We start from the raw sequence: 27,815 nt of genomic DNA, 5'->3' as shown, positions 1-27,815 counted from the left end.
CAACCAGTTATTACAAGCCAGCCGTGAGTAAAACCAGTTGCACTGAACTTTGGTGTGGACTCCCTTCTTCTGGCACCTGTCATAACACTTATCTACTGGGGCCCGGCCCTGCTTGCGGAAGACCTAGCATCCAAGCTGCAAATAACACCAGCCCCAGTAGTGACATTCTGCAGCGGTGGCTCCATACCTCTAGCCGCAACACCGCAAGTGGCGTCACAAATGAACACTAACCTCATCCCTTGTAAATACATCCCCATTACAAAATAGGCCCAGGGCACCGAAACAGGCAGCGGCCACCAAGAGAGACATTTCCCGGGACCGAGAACCCAATATCCCTGGGTGCTACATATACATCCATTTAAAGGGTTTGTCAACTACTAGGACAATCCCATGTCATTCCTCATGTTTGGCCCCACTAAAATAAAAAAGCTTATACTCAATTCCCGGAGTTTAGCTCTCATACGACCGATGGCAGCGAGAGAGAAACCAATAGTGATTGATCTCAGGGATTGCATGACATCACAATCTCATGAGCCCCAGGAACGCGAGCGCCATCACCACTTGAACGGCACCAGCACAGGTGGTCAGTATAAGCTTTTTTATTTTAATGGGATCAAACATGGGGAATGAGAAGGGGATATCCAAGTAGTGGACAACCTCTTTAATGAAAAAAAAAAAACTTAACAGCAGTGCTTCTTTAATGAAGACTTTTTATCAAAGTTGCTTAACTTTGTTTTTAGGAAGCAAATTCTGTGCAAAGGTGCATGTAGCCTGTAACTTATCAAAGGAGATCGTTCTTAAAGGTCAACACACAATTTATACAGAACACACACATGTCGGGGTGGCACGGTGGCTCAGTGGTTAGCACCACAGTCTTGCAGCGCTGAGGTCCTGGGTTCAAATCCCACCAAGGACAACATCTGCAAGGAGTTTGTATGTTCTCCCAGTGTTTGCGTGGGTTTCCTCCGGGTACTCAGTTTTCCTCCCACACGCCAAAAACATACAGATAGGGAACCTAGATTGTAAGACCCAATAGGGATAATGTTGCCATTGTATGTAAAGCGCTGTGAAATTAACAGCGCTGTATAAATTAATAATTATTATGTTCACTTTTAATAATTGCATGGTATAATGCCATAAAAATAGACCCTGGCGCTAAGTGATCAGTTTCAAAGTCGCTATCAAATGTGTCCTCTGTTGGATTTTGGTTCCTAATAAAAAGATCCTCTTGTACCATGATGGCCTATACACCAATAACTTTTGCAAAAATGAATGACATTTACATCCATTGGGTATCACCAGAGTAGCCCCATTCAGGTGAATGATGTCAAATTGGAGAAGTCAAAGTAGGTGGTAATCAAAGTTAGTTAGAGCACTATGGTTCTCTCTCTGCTATAGAAGTTTAGTGACAGGTTTTGGGACTGAGTCTCACTTTCCCCTGTGAGACTCTGCTAAATATGTTTTCTTTTCCTTTGGCTGTTGTAGGGTTAATGGCAGTATTCCTTGACAGCAAGTAGGCCAATTACCATCTCAGATGTTTCTGGTTTGGGACCACTCCCAGTCCCTTGATATACCCTCTGCTACCAGCCAGAGGGTGCCGGTTATTCTTGATTCATTAGGATTCTGGTCTTGGAGGAGGAAGGAGCTAGTGAAACCCTCTCTTGGAGTTGGCGGTGGTGGGTCAGTCTTGATCCTGACTGCAGCAGTCTGTTGTGGTGTTTTCCCCCTGTCTGTCTTCCTTTCCTGATGTGTTGTTTCAGTGCAGCGGTGGGGCTAGTGTCCGTCATCTGCCCACTCCCTAGCCAGGGACCATTTTAGGATCATCTTAGAGCTTCAGGTTCCGGCTGGGCGACACGTGAGGAGCCTGTATATGGACTAGCTAGGAGTGCAGGGTACAGCACTAGGGCCCACAATTGTTAAAGTGTGCCTGGTGTACCTCTTGTTTGTAGTGGTGTTGCCCCTTTTTTGTTGTATATTTGGCCTCACTTCAGACCTACCCTAGTCTGTGCGTGAAATAGAGGGACAAAAAGACAAAAATCTGCTAAAAAAACCCAAAAAACTGAAAAAACAAAAAACCTTTGAAAATACCAAGAACTTTGAGAACATTCTTGTCACTGCTACAGGGGCCGGACAGCGAGGAAATATGTATCGTCAAGTCAGCCGATGTCACACAATATAGCCTCAAAGCAAAGGCGGCACACACGCGCTAACGTACGGAGCAAAGAACAAAGAAACAACAAGAACAGGCGGAATAGTGATCGTAGAGCGTCTCAGTCCTACAGATCGTCACTGGCCCCGACATAAAACAGTATCAACATAAAGCGAATTCAGCAAATGACAGAATTCTGAACAGTTTTTCAAAGGTGTAACTCAGGGACTTAACGGCACTTACCGCGGCCAGAAGTCCTGTCGATGGCTCTCGCCGGTGTCATTTATGTGAGTCCTAGAAGACAACTTCACACCAGTGTGTTTTCTGTAAAACAGGAATAACTGGAGTGAGTTCACATGCTTCACATGGCAGGAAAGTCTCCGATGAGAGATGTGTGAATGGGCTTCTTACTTGGTAACAGATTTTTCCAGCCATACACAGACAGAATAGTTTACAGTAAGTGAAACTGAACTACGGCGAGAAACCAAATGTTCTACATTATTTATATGCAACTCACACAACCTAAAGATAAAGCTATCCAGACTGAAGCGGCTGCAGAAATGTAACACCAAAGAGTCTGGAGGAAATAATGCAGCCAAATGATGGGAAACTGCACATTACATGGCCGCCAGCTTTCAACTGCTAACCACTGAGCAGTCAAGTATTATCCATTTTAGCTCACAATAATGGCAATTAGGGTAAATACACATGATGAGTATTTGCTGAGGATTTTCAGTTAAGATTTGCATGCAAACAATGGTATGGTTATATATTAGACTCTAATGTATGTAAATCAGAGTCTAGAAATCGCATCTACACATTGCGGATCTTTTCAGCATAGAATCTGACATGTAATGCACATGTTGAAAACTACCGAGTGTCACATTTTGTGCGGCCCTTTGCAGTTTTAATTATTTTGGGGAATTGCAGCCATGTTTTGGAGATTTTGACACAGATTCGCTACAGTTTTGTGGCAAATTCTGCACCAAATTCCTACCCTTGTCCAGCCAGTTACCCATTTAACTACTTCTTTTTAGGAGATTGCACATTGAAAATCTGAAGTACTTAAAGGGAACCTGTCAGGTGTAATGTGCACCCCAAACCACGAGCAGTTCTGGGTGCATACTGCTAATCCCTGCCTAACTGTCCCTGTATCTAGTAGCATAGATAAAGAGATGTTTAGAAAAAAATAAAATATTTCTAAATGTTCTTAATGATATGCTAATGAGGCCAGGGACTAGTCACAAAGATTTTAGTTCCTGTGTTCATTCTGCCCTCTTAGCAAAACAGCATGCCCACAGGGGCGTGCTACCATGCTATTCAATGCCCATTGCCCAGCGTCATCAGCGGTGACACACATACCCATGTCCATTGTCACGGCTTCAAAACACCGGGCTTGGGGTCACTGCACACGATCAGAAGTCCCGACACTTCTGGCCATGCGCACTATGAAGCAGAGTGTACACGTCCCGGCTTCAGAGAGGTCCAGTGCAGATGACCAGAAGTTACTGACAATGGATACAGGTACATGCATCAATGCCGATGATGACACTCCACATTCATTAGCATGTTAGCACGCCCCTGGGGTGGTGCTAACATACTAAGAGGGTGGAATGAGCACAGAATATAACATCCTCGGAACCAGTCCCTGCGCTCATTAGCATATGATAAAAGGATCTTTAAAAATACTTTTTCTAAAGATCCCTTTATCTATGCTACTATACAGTGTGTCCACCCATATCCTGTCCACCGCCATTAACTTGAGAATGGCGGCAGCTATAGGCATAGTAGTGGTGTCTAGGTATAGTAAAGTATCCATGCGCTACACAATGAAACCACCTATAGCACCACCTGGTAAAAAAAAAAAAAAGACGGAGTTAGCATTTTTATTTCGAAAACGGAACAAGATAGAGAAAAAAAGTGAATTACAAAGTTGTAGGGCATCATCAATTCAATACGAATCGACACTTTGCATACAGAAATGCTATGATTAGAACGTGTAAAACTCACAAGGCTGCGGACGTGAAGCGATACCTCATGGAGACCTTCCTACAAGTCATTGGGTATGGTGGCTGCGTGGAATGGCCTCCACGCTCACCTGACCTGACCCCATTGGACTTCTTTCTGTGAGGTCACATCAAACATCAGGTGAATGGGACTCCTTCACCAACATTGCAGGACCCATGACGACGTATCACAGATGCTTGTGCAAACGTGTCACCTACCATATTGCACAACGTGCAGCAAGATACAGTATGCTGTCCAGAGCCCAGATGTGCATTGCAGCTGACGATGGCCACTTTGAAAATCAAAGTTAAATGAGCACCATATGCGTGACCAGCATTCAATGTTTTGAGGGGGGGGGGGGTCATGGGTTTCATATCATATCCTTTCTGTATGCAAGGTGTTGATTCGTATTGAATTGATGATGCCCCGCAACTTTGTAATTCACTTTTTTCTCTATCTCGTTCTGTTTTTGAGATAAAAATGCTAACTCCGTTGTTTTTCACCAGGTGGTGTTATAGGTGGTGTTATTGTGTAGCGCATGGCTACTTTACTATACCTAGACACCACTTCTATGCCTATAGCTGACGCCGTTCTCAAGGTAATGGCGGTGGACAGGATATTGGCGGGCACACTGTATACAGGGACGTTTAGGCAGGGTTTAGCAATATGCACCCAGAACTGCTAAAGGTTCTGGGTGCATATTGGACCTGACAGGTTCTCTTTAATAACACAATACACAGGACTATACAAATCCACAGTAACAAATAGAATAAATCAGCAGATAATTCAGATCATGCTCAAAGTTTCATCCCAGACTTAATTTTCTTTGCAGTGCAATAAGTAACATTCAGGTAAGTGTCAGATCTTGTGGCAATGAAGAATACCAAAATATCTCTTTGCTATTCTCAGGCTTTACTTATTAGTGCTGTTTCAAAGGGTATTCAGATTTAAGCAAATATTGTTTTGCATAAATGAAAAGTTACACCTTTTTAATATACACTATATGGACAAAACAATTGGCACACATCTCTTTTTATCATTGATCGTCATGGAGTTCAGGTTTTTCATTCGCTTTATAGCCGCCAGTATATAATATCCAGCACCTCGCCATGCTGTCTGCCTTTACCAACATTTGTGAACGAATGGCTCATTTTGAAGAGCTCACTGAATTTGATTACGGTACTATAATAGGATAACATCGTTATAACAAGTCAGTTTGTGATCTTTCTTCCTTCCTAAATATTCCACAATTTACTGTGAGTGATATTATTGAAAAGTGGAAGCATTTAGGAACCGCAAAAATTCAGCCTTGAAATAGAGATCATGTAAAGCTACACAGCAAGGTCGTTGAGTGTACTGAGGCGCATATTGCATAAAAGTCACCAACGCTCTGCTGAATCCACAACTGCAGAGTCCAAACCTCCTCTCATAGTTGTTGAACTGTGGGGACATCGTACTCACTTTGTGCATCGGGTTCTGGGGACATCGTTCTCACTCTGCGCGTCGGGCTGTGCGGACATCGTACTCTGCGTGGGGTCCATTATACAGTGTGGGTGACTATTGACTCCAGAACTGCTGAATCCAAACCTCCTCTCATAGTTGTTGACAGATTGATAAATTATAGTGTATGTGGAGGCATCATACTGGGGGCTGTAAGGACAGTATACCCTGCCTGTTGGGCAGTAGGAATGTGGCGCCCCTGAGGCTTCAGTCGCCACAGGGTACTGCATCTCCCTTAAGATGTAGTACTCATCCCGGGTAAGGAGAGGTTAATCGCTGGTGTTTCTCACATTCACACACCATACACAATTTGGTGCTTTCCCACCAGGGGGATGGCCTGGAGTAGATAGCGGTGTGGCCATCATGAAGCATGGGACTTTCCTGGTCACTAGGACAACCACCTGGGGGGCAGGCACCACTTGGGGAAAAGGGAAGGAGCATCTTCACACTTAGTCAGTCAACCTTGGGCACAGCTTGGGTTGAGGGACACAGTTGGGACTTCGGTCCAGTCTTCTTTTACCTCACACTTCTGGGAGCACCATAGGACCTGCGGCTTGGAGCAGGTAACTCAGCCTGGGTTTTCTACAGCTACACGGGATTCCAGGGTCTGCGGAGAGTGCAGGAAACACCCGCAGCCCATTCCACATTCCACATACATTTATTGCTTCTTATATATTTTGATGAAAAAAACTGTAAATTATATGGTTTTGATTAGATTAGCTGCTTCTGAAAAGCATATGTTACAAGAAGTTCTATCATAATATGTATTAGCAAAAGCAGCGAGTTACCATAGTTAATTCTGCTCAATATTAAGAGCCAAAACTTAATATGCAATAATAATATTTATCAGAATTAAGTGCAGTCTGTTCAGCCATCACCAACAGTCACAGTCCCATGTGGCTCCTTGTAAAAAATGAATTGTCCACCCTTAGTATATAGTATAACATGGAAACAAAGCATGCAGTGTAGAGCTAATTACCATAATGGGTGAGCTATTCCAGCTTAATCATAAAGCTCTGTAGACATTTACACTAATGATCCTCATGTGAAGTCATATCTCACATACGATCATGTTAGGATTTCTGCACGGTTGCCAAAAATCACATGCAATGCTGGCAGGTGACTGTGAGCAAGTACACTCCGAAGCCTATGGCTCATCACTGGAATGTGTATAATAGTGACAATGCAGAGAAAACCTGCATATAGATCTAGAGCAGAGGTCTCAAACACGTGGCCCACATGCGGCCCCTTAGGCTGCTTTTTGCGGCCCGTAGGCACATACTCCCCTTGACGATAATGGCCGGAGCAGGGGCCGCAGCCATCGCTTTATTTCAGATGAACGTTTTACCGATGCTGCGCAGGTTAAAAAAACTCTCTCTGCATTATCCCAATGGCAGCTGCTGGCCAATCAAAGGCAACCAGCTGATACATATGACGTCACCTGCTTGCATTTGATTGGCCAGTGCCTGACATTGGAATAGTGCAGGGAGAGCTTGACTCTGCACAGTGGCAGCGGTAAAACGGTCATCTGAGTTTTAGATGAAGCGCTGACAGCCCCCACCATCGCCAAGAGGGGCTCGTGCCTGCAGGCTGTAAGAAGCAGTGAAAAGGATGCCAAGGGAACAGAGGACAGGTGAGAAGAATGTTTTGGTGTGTGTGTGTGTGTGTGTGTGTGTGTGTGTGTGTGTGTGTGTGTGTGTGTGTTGAATGGCACAATAGGGGACCAAGAAGGGGCATTAATAGAGTGCGTGTGTCTGAGTGTGCAGAATCCCACAATAGGGGACCAGGATGGGACATTGCTACAAGAAGAATATCAATGAAGGGGACATTACTACAAAAAGAAGACCTGCATAGGCACATTAGTAAAAGGGAACATTACTACAGAATGCGCACATTAGTAAAAGGGGACAAGGCTAACACATTACTACAGGATGAGGACAAGGATGAGACACATTAGTGGAAGGGAATAAGGAGGGGGCACATTACTACAGGATGGGGCACATTACTACAGGATGGGGACAAGGATGGGGCACATTAATAAAAGGGAACAAGGTTGGCCACATTACTACAGGAGGGAGCACATTACTGTAGGTTGGGCACATTACTACAGAATGGGGATAAGGATGGTGCACATTACTATAGGATGGGGCCCATTACTACAGGATGGGGCCCATTACTACAGGATCGGGACAAGAATAGGGCACATTTGTAAAAGGGGCAAAGATGGCCACATTACTACAGGATGGGGACAAGAATAGGGCACACACATTTGTAAAAGGCGACAAGTATGGGCACATTACTACAGAATGGGGATAAGGATGGTGCACATTACTATAGGATGGGCTCATTACTACAGGATGGGGCCCATTACTACAGGATGGGGACAAGAATAGGGCACATTTGTAAAAGGGGCAAGGATGGCCACATTACTACAGGATGGGGCAAGGATGGGCACATTACTACAGGATGGGTACATTACTACTGAATGGGGACCAGGATGGGAACATTACTTCAAGAAAGGGAATAAGATGGGGACAGTACTAAAAGATGTTGGCCAAAATTACTCACTATATTACTCACAAGAAAGAAATAAAATGTACACAAAAAAATAAAGCATGACATTTTAAAGCGTTTTTTTTTATATTTAAATATATATATATATATATATATATATATATATATATTATATTATATATATATAAAAAAAAAAATACACGTTTGTTATAATAAACGAGCAAAAAAGATCAAAAAGTGATCCAAAGGTGTAGAGAAAAAAAAATATATGGCACCACAAAAATGTCACTTTGTCCTGCAATCAATGCAGCCTCCCAAATTATTTTTTCTATGTGTGGCCCATACACTATTCTATCAGAAAAATACCCATTCACTTTGAGTGACAAAGAGGAATTTTTTATATAAAAATTAATTACTTTATTTGGATATTAAAAAGGGAGGGGTCCTTTGACCCAAACATACAATACACCAAAACATGAAAAACAATGACACGTAAAACAAAAGACAATAGGTAGTCTCACCCACTTCAATAGAGACAAATAGAGACGTTTTTTTAGAGTGGATAACCATCAATAATTTCACCTGGGAAGAGGTCAGTACTCAGAGAGACGGGTGAATCTATATTCTCTCCCTAGTCTTCCCCTCAAGAAATGTCCTTACCTAACAATGGAGCACATCCTAAGTTATACGATGCCCCCATTCCTCGGCGGCTTGCCCTTAGCAGACCCTTCTCTATCCCTCTTAAATAATATAAACGTCTCAAAAGATGGTGAGTACCACCATTATCTCTGGCACATCCACATAAACAAGGGTTATATTAATAATGGCAAACAATAGTTATGAGGAAGAAACTATCCTTCAATGATCTTCCTCAACAACTTGCTTAGAAAATGACCCTGTACTCCTGAGATATATAACAGCTCATAGATATCAATAATTCAGAAATATGGAAATAATCCACTTATCTCCAAATCTGTCTTCTAAATGTCTAGAGACCACCAAAAATTTCTTTAAACCGAGTCCATGTGATTACATTTCATCTTCACATGATCTCGTCAAGTCTTGCCCATCATGATCTTTTATCCAGAGTCCATGTAATTTTATTTTAGTTTTTCAGGAACTCATTTAGTATCTCTCATCTCATCTCAACGCGTTTCGCTCCATACACAGTAGCCGACGGAGCTCATCAGGAGATTTTTTTCATTTTTCAAAGAAGCATAATAGCCTTAGGTGTTCAAGCCTCCAGGGTCAGAGCGGTGTGGCCCATACACCCAGCCGAATTTAAGACCCCTGATCTAGAGGATAACCAAAATGTATGTATAGTCACATGACTATAATCTGCGGCATACTTTTTGCCTGCGTTTTTTGCCACGATTGATGGTTTTGATCATGATAACTGGTGTCAGATGCCATACCTATATATACTGGGTGCTATTTATTCTATTTTGCAAATTGAGATCCATGAATTAACTGTATTTGAATGATGCCTAATATTCAGTGGTCAATTTATTACAGCTCTCCATTAGCAACCAAGGCCCTGAGCCATCAAAGCTATTACTGCAGAAAACTGATGTAAAAAGCATGGAAATGTTGCAACAATTTTGTGCAACCCAAAGTTGTACAAAAAATTTGGCAACTTTTTCCATTTTCACAGTTTGTCAGTGTCACACGAAGGTTTTTGCAAGCATTGCCAACTGTCATGGCACCGTGAGTATCTGTGGAGACCATAGATTCTGGCACTCTGCCAGCTAACTTCTCTGATGTCTGTGATCAGTGCATAAAGACCTGGATGTCGAACCACAGATTTGTAGTTTATACTGTAGACTGGCTAGTAAGAGTTAATACTTGTTGGGCTACTTGTTAAGGCTGCTTTACACGCAGCAACATTGCTAGCAATGTCGCTGGTGAAAGCACCCGCCTCCGTCGGTTGTGCCGCACAACATCGCTAGGACAAGTCACATGTACTTACCTGCCTAGCGACGTCACTGTGGCCAGCGAACCGCCTCCTTTCTAAGGGGGCGGTTTGTGCGGCGTCACTAAGCGGCCGCCCAATAGAAGCGGAGGGGCGGAGATGAGTGGGCTGACCATCCCGCCCACCTTCTTCCTTCCTCATTGCAGGCGGCCACAGGTATGGTGATGTTCCTTGTTCTTGCGGTGTCACACATAGCGATGTGTGCTGTCACAGGAACTACGAACAACCTGCATCCTGCAACAGCAACGACATTTGGGATTAGAACGACCGATCAACGATCAAGGATTAGGTAAGTAATTTTGATAGTTAACGGTCGTTCGTGCGTTTCACATGCAACAACGTCGCTAACGAGGCCGGATGTGCGTCACAAATTCTGAGACCCCCAACGACATCTCGTTAGCGATGTCGTTGCGTGTAAAGCCCCCTTTAGTCTCCTTTGATCATGAGCTGTGGGGGAGCCAGTCACATTTGCTGCCCTCCTATTTATGCTGGCAGGACAATTCCATTAATGTCAGCTATAGCTAGTCTATACTTGTCTGGGAGGTGGTGTGATCCAGACTTACTGGTGGTTGTAGTACTTTATTGCTGTGAGCTGTTTTGGTGTTAACCCTTGTTGCTGCCTTACTTCTCTTGCTCTTAAGTTTCTTACGGTTTGTTCTTGTGAGTTTACAGTGTGTCTGAGCTTCTGGTCTTTATCTATGTAGTCATCACACTCCTGCCCCTTACTTCCTTGGGGGGGGGGTGTTGAGAGAACAGATTATTTTCAGACAGGAGAATAGTAAGGGACGGGACTCCGGCATCTCCACCATTAGAGGTAACCCTGAGATTAGGGATAGTCTAAGGTTCCCTTGCATGAGGGACAGTAAAGGAGACCCCTATCCCCTGCTATCCTGCAGTCACATCGTGACATTCTGCCAAGGGAGAATCAGGGGCGTGAAATCACAGCTAAAAATTAATATTTTATAGAAAATAGAAATGATAGAAGTCAAATTTAAGAAAAGTGGACACACTTTTTACACTATTTTTGTTCATAGCAGGAGTGAATACACAACTAATAATTAGGCAAGTACTAAGTTGTTTTATTAGCATCATTACTGATTACCTTCAAACTATTATTACCTCCCATGTACTCTACCCCCTTAATAAATACATTAAATAAGGATGCAAGTAGTCATAAGTAAAGTAATACAGCCCCAATGAAGGTCCATTTGTCAGACTACAAACAAAGCATATCTGTTTTACTCAATTTAGAATTAAAAAAAGTAAAGTTTAAAAAAATGGATGTGTCTCTATGGTAACAGACTACAAACAAACCCGAGGTAGTCAAATTTTACAGTCGTACGGAATAGTCTACTTTTACATTAACGCTCCAGAATTGTTATTTTATTGATAATACAAATATACTAAAATTGACATGTCGGGAGAGCAAAGAGCCAAACTTAATTACGTTAACACACACTTTTTAAACAATCTTTTGCTAATCTCAGGAGTGAATAGGCAAGGACAATTTTTTTTTTAATTAAATTAACATCACTACTGTTTATCAACGAAGGTCCATATGTCAGACTAAAAACAAAGCGTACATAGTTTATTCAATTGAGAATTAGAAAAAGGAATGTTTCCAATATCTATGTGTCTCCATGGTAACAACTACAAACAAACTCAGTGTAGTCTGATTCTGTAGTCATGCAGGCTTTTTTCTGCTCTGTACTAACTAATTGAAAATTAGCACCAAACAGGTTACAAATGGGTGGGCTTATGACTCCAAAATTAGACTACAATATTTTTTTATAGTCGGACCTAAAATAGGTTGTAGACATAAAATATGAGAACATTTCTAAATCACAATTATTGGTAAAAGATAGGGTTTTTTTTTAATTTAGGCATAACCTTTTAGCAATAAAAATGTAAACTTTATATCCTGATTATTTTTTTGAAAAATGTAGTTCATTTTAATACAGAGGGTTACAGATTTTTGTTTTCTGCCGTCACGCACAATTGATAACAAGCTGTAGAGAAAGATCTAATGCGTATAAAAAGTGATGTTAACCGTAATGTCTGAAAGTTTCACTCCTCACAATAACGGCCATTCATGAAATTGCCGCCTCCAGTGAAAACACAGTTTGTCTTTATTTACACAACTATGCTTGATTTGGTGGAATACATTTTTTTATGCTTACAAGATAACCGACTATCACGTATCCTGTAAATTCATGAAAAACCTGGCTTTGTATCACACGGTTAACTGGATGTTGAGTTTTTTGTTTCTTCTTTTGTTTTTTTTTTGTTTTTTTTTTGTTTTTTTAAGAGCAAGAGGAACATTTCCTCTCAAAGAGTGATTGCAGTTAGTTAGGTTCTATTACCATCTGTGTTTAAGGCTGCCACTGATGGGCCACGATTGCCCAACAAAGTAAGGCAGCATTCTGCACTATTTTGTCAAGGTAAATAGAGGACATGATGATGCCAATCTGATAAACCCAAATTTGGTCAATGGCGTTTGTTGGCCACCAATGATGACTGTGAAGCCATCGCTCTTACACTAGTTTTAATTTTGCGGGAAATGCATTGAAAATAATACAAGGCACTTTGTACTGTACGATTGTTCAGATATTAGTGATATTGGTCAATGTAACCATCGCTGCAAACCTGGAACTGGTGTAAGTTTCTAAAATATTTTTCTTGGCCTTAATGCAAAATCTATGTCACGGATTCCACGTACCATTTAAATATGTGATAGCTTCTTATTTAAAGGGGTGGTTCACTACTCACCATTAGTGGCCACATCTTTGTAAAACTCATAGGGAAGGCTTTTGTCAAATAGCTCGTGTAGCACATTTTGCTTCTGAGCGGCGCTATTGCAGTCCACACATCCCCATCAAGGGACCTCTGAGATTGGGCGAGTTCATGTCAATTTCCAGTTGACTATAAATCACTGAGGTGGCCCCAGTCTCCCTGAGTGACTGGGCTATGGGCGGCGTTTCACCACTCTTCACAACCCAGCATCACAGCCCAGCATCATGCGCACTCTCTCCTTAGCTGCAGAGTGCCGCAAGCAGGAGCAATGCTGAGCTGTGATGAGCAGTGAAACGCCACCCACAGCCCAGTCAATCAGGAAGACTGGGGCCAACTCGGTGATGTCAGGTCAACTGGAAGTTGATGTGACATCACCGAATCTCATAGGTCACGGAGCCCAAGGGTAACTTGATGGGAGTGGACCACAATAGCACTGCTCAAAGGCAGAATGTGCTACACAAGCTATCAAGCTATTTGACAAATGCCATCCGTATGAGTTTTACAGCTATGTGGCCACTAATAGTGAATAGTGAACTACCACTTTAATAAAGAGATCATTGATCAATCTCAAGAACCAGAGCAGAGAGCTTTTGACAAAACCAATGCCTAAACGTGCAAAACAATACAAAACTACAATCACATAGAACCACCGCTATATGTAAAAGTTTAGGCTCTTACAAAAGGCTAACAGGGCTTTACTATATTTAACCCCAAAACTATTTTCAGTGTAGTCAAATTACCCTGCAACACTACTACGTTCACTAAGGCACTGTGGTGACACAAGAACAGTACACAAGATCTGACATATATCTTTCCACATTTGAGAGCAGTATATTCGATAGGGGGGGGGGGGGGGTCACATAGCGGCATATTCGAGAAGAAGGAAACAAATATTTACTTTACTTTTTTTGAATACATTCCTGCATTCTTTATAATTAATATAAAAAGCCTGTGTAATCAAGTGAATTTGGTGGCTTTAAGTGATGGTGAAGAGATACCCACTCTACTCAATGATAGAAGAATAGCACCTGCATAGAAAAAGTTAGCAGTTACATTAAGACTCGCCTAATATTATTCTATTTACAGTGGCATGCAAAAGTCTTTGCACCCCTAGTCAAAATTACTGTTATTGTGAATAGCTAAGCAAGCTGAATATAAAATGATCTCTAAAAAGATGTAAAGTTAATCATTACACAATTACTTTGTATTTTAGGCAAAAAAATGTAATCTATATTTTCATTATTTTACATATTAAAATTAACAAAAAAGGAAAATGGGACCCTGCATGATTAGTACCTAGGAGCAGGGCCGTATTTGCCACTAGGCACCGGTGGTCCCGTGCATAGGGCGGCAAGTTGCGGGGGGCGGCACTTTCTGGCAGCAAAAAAAAAAAAAAAAATATATAATTTTTTTTTTTTTTTTTTTTACATCACCGCCCCCCCGTCCCTCCCTCCGTTACACTCGGCTGTGTTACATCGGCTGATGCTGAGGGAGGCTGATGCTGAGGGAGGCTGATGCTGGGGGAGGCTGATGCTGGGGGAGGCTGGGAGGAGGGAGGCTGATGCTGGGGGAGGCTGGGAGGAGGGAGGCTGATGCTGGGGGAGGCTGGGAGGAGGAAGGCTGATGCTGGGGGAGGCTGGGAGGAGGGAGGCTGATGCTGGGGGGAAGCTGGGAGCAGGGAGGCTGATGCTGGGGGAGGCTGGGAGGAGAGAGGCTGATGCTGGAGGAGGCTCATGCTGGGGGAGGCTGGGAGGAGAGAGGCTGATGCTGGAGGAGGCTCATGCTGGGGGAGGCTGGGAGGAGAGAGGCTGATGCTGGAGGAGGCTCATGCTGGGGGAGGCTGGGAGGGGGAGGGGGAGGCTTGAAGGAGGGAGGCTGATGAGGAGGGAGGCTGATGAGGAGGGAGGCTGATGCTGGGGGAGGCTGGGAGGAGGAAGGCTGATGCTGGGGGAAGCTGGGAGGATGGAGGCTGATGCTGGGGTAAGCTGGGAGCAGGGAGGCTGATGCTGAGGGAGGCTGGGGGGAGAGAGGCTGATGCTGGGGGAGAGGCTGCTGCTGGAGGCGGGGGGAGAGAGACTGCTGCTGGGGGAATGGAAGAGAGGGGCCAATGCTAGAGACAGAGGACAAGGGTTGAGGGATAGAGCAATGACAATATCGATGGGGGGGAGTGTAAGGACTCAGAATAAGAGGGGGGCAGCATTGGGAGCTCATTATGGAGAAGGGGCACCATGTGTGGGCTCAGTATGGAGTGGAACAATGTAGGGGAGTCAATATCAAGAGTGGAGTAGTGTGTGTGTGTGTGTGTGTGTGTGTGTGTGTGTCTCAGCATAAGCGCTAGTGTGGTGGTCTTAGTATGATGAGTGGGGCAGCATGGAGATGTCATTATGGAAAAGAGGAAGGCAGCATTAGGAGCTCATGGAGAGGGGCAGCATGCACGGGACACTGAGGAGGGGGCAGCATGCATGGGACACTGTCAGGAGGGGGCAGCATGCATGGGACACTGTCAGGAGGGGGCAGCATGCATGGGACACTGTCAGGAGGGGGCAGCATACATGGGACACTGTGAGGAGGGGGCAGCATGCATGGGACACTGTCAGGAGGGGGCAGCATGCATGGGACACTGTGAGGAGGGGGCAGCATGCATGGGACATTGTGAGGAGGGGGCAGCATGCATGGGACATTGTGAGGAGGGGGCAGCATGCATGGGACATTGTGGAGGGGGCAGCATGCATGGGACATTGTGGAGGGGGCAGCATACATGGGACATTGTGAGGAGGGGGCAGCATGCATGGGAAACTGTGAGGAGGGGGCAGCATGCATGGGACACTGTGAGGAGGGGGCAGCATGCATGGGAAACTGTGAGGAGGGGGCAGCATGCATGGGAAACTGTGAGGAGGGGGCAGCATGATGTGAGGACAGTGTACAGATCATATTTCATAATTGAGGAAGGTGTGGTGGGTATAATTTATAAGGGAGGGCAGTGTGTAGTTTATTAGGGGCAGTGTGACAGTCACAGTATATAAGTGGGGACGGTGTGGTGGGAATATTTTATACTCGTGCTATGTTTTGATGTGCCTGTGGTGATCCCCATAGGGGGGGTTAGTGCCCTTCGTTTCTCATTGATACTTTTTCAAGTGTTTTACAAAGTAGATCTGCCTTAAACAGATGTCGTGTGCGAAAACTCAGTTTTACGTTGTCACTAAGGGGCGCCACCACTTAAAGTGCCTAGGGCAGCACGAAGGCAAAATACAGCCCTGCCTAGGAGCACCACATTTGGTAATCACTACAGCTTGTAAATGCTTTTTGTAGCAGCAAAGATTCTTTCAATTCTTGTTTAAGGGATTTTCATCCAATCTTCCTTGGAAAAGTCTTCCAGTTCTGTGAGATTCCTGGCTCGTCTTGCATGCACTGCTCTTTTGGAGGTCTAGCCACAGATTTTCAATGATGTTCAGAACAAGAGACTGTGAGGACCATTGTAAAACCTTCAGCTTGCACCTTTTGAGTAGAGATGAGTGAACCTTTGGAGGTTTGGTTCACTGGCAGCAAATGAACTGAACCTCCACTCATCAAAACTTTGCCCAAGGAGGTTCAGAATCACTGATTGGCAGTTTGAGTCAACACCCACATACAGCCAGCCGTAAGCAGATAACTTCCGGTCGATGGTGGGTGGTTTTTTTTTTTTTGTTACACATTTCATATAATCACTCTGTTGTTACCCCCAGTGCGAGCCATTCAAACACTGCAAGCGGCTTGCACAGGGCTGAGCACTGAGCGCACCAGAGGACAATGTTCCTTGCATGAGTTAAGTTCGCATTTAGAGCACCCAAACTCCGAACCCAAGCTCTGTTTTTTTAAAGTTCGTGTTTGGTTGAAAACCAATTCTCCAGTTTGCTCGTCTCTACTTTTTTTTTTTTTACAAAGTCTATTGTGGATTTTGATGTCTGTTTACGATCAACTTGAGCTTTTTTTTTTTACAGATAATGTTATGTTTGCATCAAGAAATTGTTGAAATGTAATTTAATCCATTCTTCCCTCTACCCATAAAATGTTACTAGTGCCATCGGCTGAAACAAAACTCCAAAGCATGATTGATCCACCCCCATGCTTAATGGTTGGCAATGTTCTTTTTCTGAAATTCTGGGCACCTTTTTCTCCACATACACCTTAGGACATTGTGGCCAGAGTTCTATTTCAGCCTCATTGGTCCAAAGGACTTGTTTCCAAAATGCTTCAGACTTGTCTAGATATTCTTTTGAATACTTCTGACAATGTATTTTATGGTGAGGAGGCAGGACATTTTTTCTTCTGAAGAATCTTCCATGAAGCCCATATTTGTGTAGGTGTCTCTGAACCGTAGAACAATACACCACAACTCCAGAGTCTGCTAAATCTTCCTGAAGGTCTTTTGCAGTCAAGCAGGAGGTTATAATTTGCCTCTCTAGCAATCCTTTGAGCAGGTCTCACAGAAATATTACTTGACCTTCCAGATCTTATCTTGACCTCCACTGTTCCTGCTAACTGCCATTTCTTAACTACATTTCGATCTGAGAAAAGGGCGCCATGAAACCGCTTTGATATTGTCTTATTGCCTTCTAGTGCTTTTTGGACCTCCCCCAGTTTCATTTTCACAGTGCTAAGCAGCTGCTTATAAGAACCCATGGCTGCTATTTTTTTGGCACAAGGTTAGAGGATGCTGGGTTTTTGTTTAAAGCTGTGAAATTTGCATCACCTGGCTTTTCCTAACGATGATAGCGAACAAGCCATAACCCTAAAAGGCTAAGGTCTGAAACCTTGGTCAAAATTATCTGACCACATAAATCTCCAAAAAGGTAAATTTTCCTTTTTGTAATTTTTAAAATGTAAAAGATGAAAATATTTTTTTTTGGCCTAAAATACAAAGGAAAGGTGCCATCCTCATTCAACTTTATGCCTTTCAGAGATCATTTCATCTTCACCTTGCTTAACTCTTCACAATAATAGTAATTTTGAGCAGGGGTAGCCAAACTTTTCCATGCCAATATATTATACATACACACACACACACACACACACACACACACACACTTATATATAGGCCAGAGAGTAGTCCCAAGAGGGGGTGCTAACATGCTATGTGGGCCTACTAACCAAGGGAAGTAACGCACTTGTCACTAGTAGCTGGCCTCATTAGCATATAATAAACAATCTTTAGAAATACGTTTTCTAAAGATCTCTTTATGTTTGCTACTAGATACAGGGGCAGTTAAGCAGGGATTAGCAATACACACCCAGAACTGCTCGTGGTTCTCGGTGCATATTGAACCTGACAGGTTCCCTTTAAAGGAACTTAAAACTATTATATATTATTATTTTGTACATTTTTCTTAAAACATTAATTATCACTATTATTTTAATCTTTAGACTTCATTGTTTGGTTACTTTTAACTACGCACTGCAGTAATTCCACATTGCAGAATGTAGTGAAATAGACATTCTCCAATGAAGCTCAACCATATGGCAGGCATGGTTGACAACAGTAGGTCCATGGCTGCCATGGCATGAGCGCACTTGAAGCCAGACCAATCAAATGCTGCTGTCAGCGATTATGGTATGGTAAAACAGCATCGATGAAAGCTTGCCAGCACCTGCCCTGTATGAATCGAGTTCCGCTCCTGAGCCCGCACCATACACATGCACCCTAACTGAGATGTACCAGAAAAGGCATAATCAGTCCATACATTCTATGATGGGTCACATATATAGTGAAGGGGAGGGGGGCATGATTTACATTTCTTGGCAATGATGTCACATTTTCCTCAGCGCGGTGTGAAATATTTCTGATGCTTATTTTATGTGACTGGTTTAAGCTTTTGCGTTACATTGGAGGCTAAGACACCCGCCACATCTTCTGAGGTTATAAGACTACTTCATGTTGGGACCTGTAATTCTAAGATGAATGAACGTGTTAAGATTTCTCTTATACATTGTAATATGTCAATCAGTAATAAAGTGCAGCTCCATCTTCTATGTGCAGATTTATGTTATACGAAACCCTTGCTTCAAAAATGGCGGTGATTCTGTGAGGTATGCCAATATTCTGCTACTATCCGCAGTATTCACGTGGTCCCAATGTTAATGGACTTCTTATAAAAGGTGATGGCTTTGCTTTAAGAAGAAACTATGTATATAACATTTGCAATCAGAAGTTTAAAGAGGCGTAAAGCACAAAGGAGAGATCCACAAAGAAGATGATGAAGAGCGGCACACACGATCACGTAAAAAATCTGGCAACCGCGCTACTATGGGTCTTCTGTAAAGCACGAAGGACCTCATTCCTCAGAGGCATTATTTGCTATTCAATATAGTTATCTCTTGAAATTTTCTTCCTCAAAATAGAAATTCACAGTGTACAAGCAGTCTTACGAACATCCAACTTACATGTGACTCATAGATGGTCATTTAGCGGTCTGGTCCTCTTCTTTTTAGTATTGTGCGCCACATCTCCAGCCTCTTCACTATTGGCCAGGACTTTCGGCTGCAACCAGATCTCGGAGGTCACCGCGTGTTGTAAGGTAGCTACATTGTGATGTCAAGACGTGCTCCGCAACCTTATGACGCGGCCAGAAGTCCTGGCTTATAGTGAAGAAGGTGCTAAGAGGAGAACTGGATAGTGAGTTGTGGGGAGGCCAGAGAGATCAGCAATAGGGAGAGTATAGTTTGTCTTTGTATTTTTTTCTGGCCCTGTTCCAACTATGATACAGTTTGGGTTACAAACAAACCTACAGAACCTATCTAGTTTGTAATTTAGGACTGTCTATATTATGGTTTTTAAAGAGTTTTTAGGAGCATGGCAATAAAAATAAACACCTAACAAAAGTTGCCTACAAAAAAAACAAAAAAACTTTAAAGACTCCTCTTACATATTTAGTTCTACTGTAAAACCCCTTTTCTGTTCATATAATATATAGTGATTTTTCAAATGCAAAGATAATTGTGTCAACTCACCTTCTGAGTATGGAGTCCGATTTTAAATCTGCTGCCCAGAGGCCTAGGCAAGGCAGAAAGTCCAAAAAAGAAAAAAATTCCAGCGCAGAGGAGCGAACTAACAAGACTTATCATAAAATTTCTCTTATTATTCCATTAAAATTATTTGCCAAATGGTCAGACAGCTAAAAAGCAGACATCCATAGTATCGACTGTTGTATGACCATAATTAAGGCATAGGCCAAAATGCGTCAGTCCCCCCCACCCCCACCCCTTTTTCATGGATGTCTGTTTTTTAGCTATCTGACCATTTGGAAAATGATGTTAATGGAAAAAATGGAAAAATAAAAGAGAAATTTTATATGATAAATATAATCATGTTGGCTTGTTTCCTTCTTCCGGTTTTGAAAAACGCCTTATAGTAAAAAAGAAGGATATGTCACTTCTCTGTAGCAGCTATTGGTGCAATCCAAACAAGGCACTGTCAAATCAAAAGATTGAAGAAAACAAAAAATTAGGGGGAAAAAAAAAGAAAAATTTTCCAAATCAATTAAACAATCTTCAAAACCACTTCGGCAAACAAAAAACTCCATCAAATTCTTCACAAGTATAGAGAGTTTCCTACTGAAGTTTCCGCTAGAAAACTTGTCATTTTTCACAATTGTCAAGATTTAACCATTTTTTACAATAATGCGTGTCAAGGCTCTGTCCTCGAGATTGATGCTGGTCCCATTGGTGGAATCTGTATCTACTATAAGGGTATGTGCGCACGTTGCTTTTTACCTGCTTTTTACCTGCTTTTTTGCTGCTTTTTCTTCTGCGCTGTTTAATGCCAAAATGGATGTGTTCTTCTATTCAAGCAAAGTCTATGGGAATTTGGGTTTCTTGTTCACACTATGTTGTTCAAAATGCTGCCTTTTTGTGGCAGAACTTTGGTCAAAAACTCAGCTTTGCAGTGCAAAACCCAAATGGCAAAAACAATTGACATGTTGCTTCTTTGAAAAGCTGAGTTTTTGACCAAAGTTCTGCCACAAAAAGGCAGCATTTTGAACAACATAGTGTGAACAAGAAACCCAAATTCCCATAGACTTTGCTTGAATAGAAGAACACATCCATTTTGGCATTAAACAGCGCAGAAGAAAAAGCAGCAAAAAAGCAGGTAAAAAGCAGGTAAAAAGCAACGTGCGCACATACCCTCAATGTGCAGGATTGGAAGCCCCATTTAAAGATGTTATAAAGATAAAGTACAAAGTTTTTTTATACGATTTGTGACGTCAAGGAACATTTGAATAATTTTAATCCATATTTTGGTAGGGTCCAGATTAAAGATCTGATATTGTAAATATCAGTTATTCTTTTTCTTATCTTTATAGTTGTCTCTTCCTAACAATATCATTTCACATGCAATACAGACTATTTCATTTTTAAAATGTCCATGCAGGATAATCTACGTAGGAGAAAATGTCTTGAAACTCATGGATCTGATATCAAATCACAAGTCTACCATCTGGATTAAAGCGGGCTTTACACGCTACGATTTCGCTACAGCGATCTTGTTGGGGTCACGGATTTTGTGACACACATCCGGCCGCTGTAGCGATCTCGTTGTGTGTGACTCCTAGGAGCAATTTTGGATCGTTGCAAAAACGTCCAAAATCGCTCCTCGTTGACATGAGGGTCCATTCTCAATTATCGCTGCTGTCGCATGGGCGAAGTTGATCCTCGTCCCTGCGGCAGCACACATCGCTACGTGTGACGCCGCAGGAACGAGGAACCTCTCCTTACCTGCCACACGCCAGCAATGAGGAAAGAAGGAGGTGGGCGGGATGTTCGTCTCGCTCATCTCCGCCCCTCCGCTTTGATTGGGCGGCCGCTTGGTGACGTCGAGCGAACCGCCCCCTTAGGAAGGAGGCGCTTCGCCAGTCACAGCGACGTCGCCGAGCAGGTAAGTACGTGTGATGCTGCCGTAGCGATAATGTTCGCTACGGCAGCGATCTTCACATATCGCCATAACGATAGGGGCGGGTGCTATCACGCTCGCCATCGCTAGCATCAGCTAGCGATGTCGCAGCGTGTAAAGCCACCCTTAGAAAACTGAAGTACCAGGACTTTGCCATTTTATAGATTACGGTGACATAGGAATTACATTTGGATCCGAAATATTGAGTGGGAGCTGCTGTGTGGCAAATGTACAAAGCTACTGAAAAATAGGCCATAAACCATAATTGCTTGTTCTAAGCATCTTCTCCTCTCCTCCTAGCAATTTGAGATAGTACCTTTACTTCAGAGAAGGCTGAAACAATTTAAAAGCACTTCATCTGTAGAAGTCATGTCGTCAAAAGTGCAATCAAATGCCATTGAAATTTGGGCACTTTTGCTAAGTAGCAATTGGCTTTGCACCAAAAAGACAGTGATGCTTGGGATGGGTCGACAAAAACGTTATTACAGCAAGGTGACTTTATTAGAGATGAGCAGATCTTTTGAAATTAGAATTTGCTGACTCAGCTGAATTTTCCAGAAAAAATTTGATTGCGGACAATATATTTGCTTGTAACTCAATACTATAAAGCTTGTGGTTGCTCAGAAAATACATTTGGGAGAGAGAACCTCATTGACTATAAGAGCTTCTACTCTACTGCAGAGACTTACCCAGTGATTCTTGAGATGGAAAAAGACTCTGCCGTACAAACTGTGCTCTACTGGGAATCACTGATCTGTGATGGTACAGGTACTGACTACTAGAGACGAGCGGTTCCGTGGAGATTAAGTTCGCCGGCAGCCAAGGTGCCAAGCCTCCACTGGTTCGAACTTGACCCAAACCCGAGAGCAAGTAACTTATTGGTAGTTTGAGTCTCTGCCATAAGTAGAACACTTCCGGGGGAGGGTGGGCAGGCTTTTTCAAACAATTTTTTGGGTTGCACACTACATCCGTTCATGCTGTTGTTACCCTCCAGTATGAGCCGTTCAAATGCTGCAAGTGGTTCGCACTGGGCTGAGCACCGAGCGTACCTGAGCACAGCCTTAGTTGCACGTAAAGCATTCAAACCCCGAACCTTGATTTTTTTAAGTTTGTGTTCAATTTGAAAATCGAACCTCAGGTTCACTCATCTCTACTTACCACTGTACACAAGGTGTGATAATCTACTTGATGTTTTAGCCGCAGGGCATTATGGGGGGTCCACATTGCAATGCAAAATACATTAGCCCACACTGTGATGGTTTAGCAGTGTGGGAAATGGTGGAGGGCAAGACATTTTTTTGGTGAAAAATTGTATACAAATCTTTATTAACAATATTAGTATTTATAAGGGCACACAGTATAGACAAACAGTGTTATTAAAAACATGTGCAAGCCACCATATTAAAAACCAACAGGGCAGTGTGGTCAGTCAAATAATATCATCCACATGAATTATTATACAGCGGTCATGATTATATATCACAGGCTCAGTTATATCAAAAAGGATAATAATTTTTAAATTACAACACTAGTATAGCAGCTTAGAGTGGTCATACCTATATTAAATACAATAAATATGAAGACTTCATTTCATAATTCATAAGTATCACATATAGATTAGTCCTGACAGCCAGCAAAATAGTGCAATTTATTGGCATAGAATTTTAAAGAGTAAGCATGAACGAGGTCAGTATTTTGCCTCCCAGTTGTAATTAATTTAACCAAAATAATCAGCCAAAATTGCAAACAGAGTTGCAGGCAGTCATGAATTAAACATGATTGTAGGTGTTACATCTAAAAAAGCACATCTTAACAGCCAGCAAGGGTACAGATGATTGATATAAACAGATATGAACAATTCAACCAAATGCATGAATTTACATACGTAACCAAAGCTGTAACCAGATTAGCAGGCAGTCAGGTATACATGATTACATGTTAGAGTTATAAATAGCAGCATGACCATAGAATTACCATAGACACTGAGCCAAAGAATAGTGCAGGGACAATGCCCTGAATTAGATGGGGGTTAAAGTGATTGTCTGATAATACAGACCCGCTGTAGCCATGGTTCCGATCCCGACCACACTGCCCTGCACCTCGACGCGTTTCGCAAGAAAGCTTCGTCCAGGAGGTGCAGAGGCAGTGGGGAAGGCACTTTTTAAAGGACACCAAATATGACGCACCTGTGTAAATCGGCGCGCGCCATCCGGCCGCACCACCATCACCACGGCTCCCGGTGTCCCGGAAACCACCCCGCGCATGCGCGCGCAGAGTGGATCCGATAGGACGCCAGGAGTCACGGGGAGGAAGGGAGAGACCCGGACAGCGCGCACACCACAGTGCTGCTGGTACGGCCATGTCATGAAAGGGCAACATAAGGGCAAAACCTGCTCCAATGAGTAAACATTATCAATACAATGCATTAGTCCGCACAGGAACGCCAAGGGCGCAAGACTCTGCAATAACAGTCACCATATCAACCTCAATTCATATACATATATATGATGTTAGACATGATCCTACCTCCAGGAGAGGGGGACTGCAATGGGGGCGTCTTGCGCGCCCTTATATGCCAACCTCTTTCTTGGATGGTGGGAGCGGTCTATTGAATTTCCGTCTGGTCCAACTGGCGCAGTCCATATGTGGCTGCGCTTTATAGACGATGTGTTTATGATTTGGGAGGGGGAGATCCAACAGCTAAAACAGTTCATGGATGGACTTAATAATAGCAAGTTAAACATTGGACTTACTTTCAATTTCAGCAGAGAAAGCATTGAATACATGGACGTTAAAGTATCTAAAGGAAGTGATGGGATGCTAACAACGGATGTCTATCGGAAGGGAACTGCTGTCAATTCCCTGCTAAGTGCGAGGTCCTCACATCCAGCACAAACTATCAAAGCTGTTCCAATAGGTCAGTTTCTACGTGCTAAACGTATTTGTTCAACTAATACGTTATTTGAAAATCAAGCCATTGACCTTAAAAGGCGTTTTCGTTCCCGTCATTACAGGGATGATTCCATACATAAGGGCTATATACGGGCGAAAGAAACTCCACGATCCCAGCTCCTTAAAACGGCTATAAGAGAACAAGATCATAAGGTAAGATATATTACCCCATATCACGCCCAATGGCGTGAGATGACGACTATTATCAACAAATACTGGCCTATTCTTCCGTCAGATAATGACTTAGCATGTGTTCTAACACCCAGACCAGCTATAACCCCTAAGAAATCTAAAACCATCAAGGATTTAGTTGTCCGCAGTCATTATGTCCCCCCTCCCAGTAATTTTCTGGGAAGTACAAGGGGCCCAAGATGGGGGTGTTACCCCTGTGGTGATTGTGGCGCGTGTTCACAGCTTATGAGAGTCAGCGATTTCTCTAATAATGATGGCAGTACCACGTATAGGATCCTACATCACATAAACTGTCGCACGACAGGGGTCATCTATTGGGCAGTGTGCCCATGTGGGCTCATATACGTGGGGCTGACATCTAGAGAACTTAGGGTAAGGATCATGGAACACATCAGGGATATTAAAAATGCCAGTAAAGCCATTAATAGGGAAGATGTGGAAGCCCTTAAAAATATCCCCAAGCATTTCAGGGAATTCCATGCAAACAATTGGAGACTCCTGAAATTTAGGGGAATTGATAGGGTGTATCCAGGAATGAGAGGAGGTAACTTTAAAAACATACTTGCTCAAAAAGAGGCCAAGTGGATCACCCTTTTAGATACAATTAAACCTAAAGGGTTGAATGACGCAATCAGCTTTAGACCTTTCCTGTAGCTCTCCGCTGTATATAACAATGACTGCGATGATTTGTCCCTATTACTGTTTTTTAATATGTGTTTTATATTTGTTACTTTACAGGGCTGTGTGGATTGGCACAAATATCAATTTACAAGCTAATATAATGAAGGACATCTGAGATCAAGCAAAGATGACTTATAAACATGTTACTTGCCATTATGATGTATATGCATTTGCATTGGTCTGCGCAGGGGTAGTCGGAGTGTGAAAACTCTGCATTATGTATAAAAATTGTTAAATATAGTTCTCTAGTCTAAATTGACATAATGATCATGTCTAACATCATATATATGTAAATGAATTGAGGTTGATATGGTGACTGTTATTGCAGAGTCTTGCGCCCTTGGCGTTCCTGTGCGGACTAATGCATTGTATTGATAATGTTTACTCATTGGAGCAGGTTTTGCCCTTATGTTGCCCTTTCATGACATGGCCGTACCAGCAGCACTGTGGTGCGCGCGCTGTCCGGGTCTCTCCCTCCCTCCCCGTGACTCCTGGCGTCCTATCAGATCCACTCTGCGCGCGCATGCGCGGGGTGGTTTCCGGGACGCCGGGAGCCGCGGTGATGGTGGTGCGGCCGGATGGCGCGTGCCGATTTACACAGGTGCGTCATATTTGGTGTCCTTTAAAAAGTGCCTTCCCCACTGCCTCTGCACCTCATGGACGAAGCTTTCTTGCGAAACGCGTCGAGGTGCAGGGCAGTGTGGTCGGGATCGGAACCATGGCTACAGCGGGTCTGTATTATCAGACAATCACTTTAACCCCCATCTAATTCAGGGCATTGTCCCTGCACTATTCTTTGGCTCAGTGTCTATGGTAATTCTATGGTCATGCTGCTATTTATAACTCTAACATGTAATCATGTATACCTGACTGCCTGCTAATCTGGTTACAGCTTTGGTTACGTATGTAAATTCATGCATTTGGTTGAATTGTTCATATCTGTTTATATCAATCAGCTGTACCCTTGCTGGCTGTTAAGATGTGCTTTTTTAGATGTAACACCTACAATCATGTTTAATTCATGACTGCCTGCAACTCTGTTTGCAATTTTGGCTGATTATTTTGGTTAAATTAATTACAACTGGGAGGCAAAATACTGACCTCGTTCATGCTTACTCTTTAAAATTCTATGCCAATAAATTGCACTATTTTGCTGGCTGTCAGGACTAATCTATATGTGATACTTATGAATTATGAAATGAAGTCTTCATATTTATTGTATTTAATATAGGTATGACCACTCTAAGCTGCTATACTAGTGCTGTAATTTAAAAATTATTATCCTTTTTGATATAACTGAGCCTGTGATATATAATCATGACCGCTGTATAATATTTCATGTGGATGATATTATTTGACTGACCACACTGCCCTGTTGGTTTTTAATATGGTGGCTTGCACATGTTTTTAATAACACTGTTTGTCTATACTGTGTGCCCTTATAAATACTAATATTGTTAATCAAGATTTGTATACAATTTTTCAAAAAAAGACGTGTCCATTTGGATAGTCATTTATGGTTTAATTAATAACCAGTGATCATATGTAGGCTTCAATGTAAATTTTGGGATCATGGTTTAAAGATATTGGAATTTATGATATTATGGATCTTATTCAATTAATGGTGTATTTTTTTGGTGAAGCACAAATTGACTTTCAAAGTGTTAGAATTTGCATGAAACAGGAAATTTCAGGAAATTTGACACAAACTCGATCCTTTGTGTATCAATCTGTTCATTTACAGACTTTATATCATTATTTAATGATAAAATCAAACTTTTTTGAAAACCACCCATAAATTGTATTTTTATATATTCTCATTGACGTCATATTCATCTTTAACAGGTGAAAACAGGTGTTTGCAGCATGTTATCCTGAAATTTTCCTAATAAAACCTGTTTGGAACAGTGGGCCCCAACCTTTCTGATTTTAAGAGCCACATCTATCTCCCATAGTTTCACAGTAATAACACCCATAGCCCCCACTGCAACTATAATGACAGCCAAAGATTTTCCATGGAAATCACACCGAAGCAGTATTCCAAGATCCAGTGGTTCTGTGTGGGGTTGCTCACAAAAGTCACCTGGAGACCTGCTCTGCATAGCGGTTTCCTAGAACAGGTGCTATTGCAA

General features: G+C 42.6%; 1 protein-coding gene across 2 annotated transcripts in view; it reads right to left on the bottom strand.

Moving 5' to 3' along the window:
* Window positions 1-27,815, bottom strand: part of GHR (growth hormone receptor) — a 511,317-nt gene that overhangs the window by 445,949 nt on the left and 37,553 nt on the right. For both annotated transcript variants that reach the window (XM_075326446.1, XM_075326451.1), the window contains exon 2: window positions 2,393-2,473. The gene's annotated coding sequence lies outside the window, so the exon portion shown is untranslated. The remainder of the gene's footprint in view (window positions 1-2,392; window positions 2,474-27,815) is intronic.

The sequence above is a fragment of the Anomaloglossus baeobatrachus genome, chromosome 1 (assembly GCF_048569485.1).
Source record: "Anomaloglossus baeobatrachus isolate aAnoBae1 chromosome 1, aAnoBae1.hap1, whole genome shotgun sequence".
Taxonomy (NCBI): domain Eukaryota; kingdom Metazoa; phylum Chordata; class Amphibia; order Anura; family Aromobatidae; genus Anomaloglossus; species Anomaloglossus baeobatrachus.
Note: the sequence above shows the minus strand (reverse complement) of the source record. Positions and strands in the feature narration are given on the sequence as shown.